Source organism: Cynara cardunculus, unplaced genomic scaffold (assembly GCF_001531365.2).
Source record: "Cynara cardunculus var. scolymus isolate 2C unplaced genomic scaffold, CcrdV1 Un_Scaffold_3471, whole genome shotgun sequence".
Classification (NCBI taxonomy): Eukaryota; Viridiplantae; Streptophyta; class Magnoliopsida; order Asterales; family Asteraceae; genus Cynara; species Cynara cardunculus.
In genome coordinates, this window is record NW_020201490.1 from 1,163 (window position 1) to 2,645 (window position 1,483).

At 34.9% G+C, this 1,483-nt stretch overlaps 1 long non-coding RNA gene across 1 annotated transcript in view; it reads right to left on the bottom strand.

The window, feature by feature from the left end:
- LOC112503649 overlaps nt 1-1,106 on the bottom strand; it is a 2,184-nt gene extending 1,078 nt beyond the window's left edge. The window contains exon 1 of the long non-coding RNA XR_003068042.1: nt 966-1,106. This is a non-coding gene — a long non-coding RNA (uncharacterized LOC112503649). The remainder of the gene's footprint in view (nt 1-965) is intronic.
- Nucleotides 1,107-1,483: the final 377 nt, after the last annotated feature.

Below are 1,483 nucleotides of genomic sequence, written 5' to 3' on the forward strand. Positions count from 1 at the left end.
TGTCAAAATGAAGTTGCTGTCAAAATGAAGTTGCTGTCAAAATCTAGTTGCTGTCAAAATATAGTTGCTGTCAAAATATAGTTGCTGTCAAAATGAAGTTAGTCTACTTCAAATCACACACACAGAAAACAGATTTGAATCTGTCAAGATGAAGCTGTCAAGATCTGCTAGCTTCCAAGAACAGTACAAAAGATGATTTATCCAATGTGTGAGACAACTAAAATCTGTTCATCTAGTGACTTGGGCAATTCAAGCAACAGTGTATTCAACAACTTAACAGGTTCACAACATGTATATTGAAAGCAAAACAACAAACTATTTGAAATCAATTCACAAACACAACAAATTCTTAAAACAAAAACCACCAAATCAAGTCAACACAGTTGTGGTCGTTCTTGTTGCTGTTTCAAAATATAGTTGCTATCTAAACAACACTTAATCCCAAACCTGCTGTGAAAATGGTTGCTGTCAAAAATGGTGTATTAAGCAAGACAGTGTATGCTGCTGTACAATACAACACTGTCCTTTAAACTTGCTTATTCAATCAACTTCGCTGCTACTGTTCTTGTTTCATCTCAACACAAACAGCTTCCAAACCAACAAGTCTGATGCTATTGATGAGGAATTAGCAAAAATTTGAATAAATCAAATATCCAGTGAGTACGGACAAAGATTATTTCCCAAACAGAAGAACTATAAATTTGACTATTGAACAATGAAATTCAAATCCAGACAAGATTTCGATTGATGAGAGAGATTAAATCAAAACACATATGTATGAACTAATCCCGAAGGAACCTAATCCGGACAGAACAGCATAGCATTCAATTCATTACCAATATAGGATTGAACGATTTATGAAACTAGGTAAGTGAAATTAAACGGATTAGAAGTCCGCTCAAACTAGTTCGATGCACAACAAGTTCTAAACCGCTCACATATAAACTGTAAACCGGAGGACTTACCTGCTGAATGGATCAGAACCCTAATCCGGTCAAATGGTGACCGGTGTAGATGAATACCGGGCAAGGCTTCTGCGGTGTTGATGAATACCGCTCAATGTGCGGTTTACCTCTCCGCTTGATACACTTGCAAATCCGAGGAAGCTTTGAATCAAACTAAAGATCAACCACCGGTTAAAAAAAATGAAAGATTAAGCTTCTTCTGTGTGCACCTGTGCGGTTTAGATGAAGATAATGGATGGCTTAAACCGGTTGGGCCTAGAAGATGGGCTTTAAAGACTTGGGCGGTTTAACACAAAGAAAAACAAACTCAAAATAAAAAACAGATTAAAACTAACAAAAACAGAAAAACTAAAAGAAATTTAAGAGAAATTGGATCAAAACACTGACATTTTAAAAAAAAATCAAGAACACGAAAAAATTTAAAAACACAAAAAATCCGATTGAATCTTGATAAAAGTTGATCAAAACACAAAAATTTGTGAACAATAAAGATTCACAACACAATTTCGAACATATTG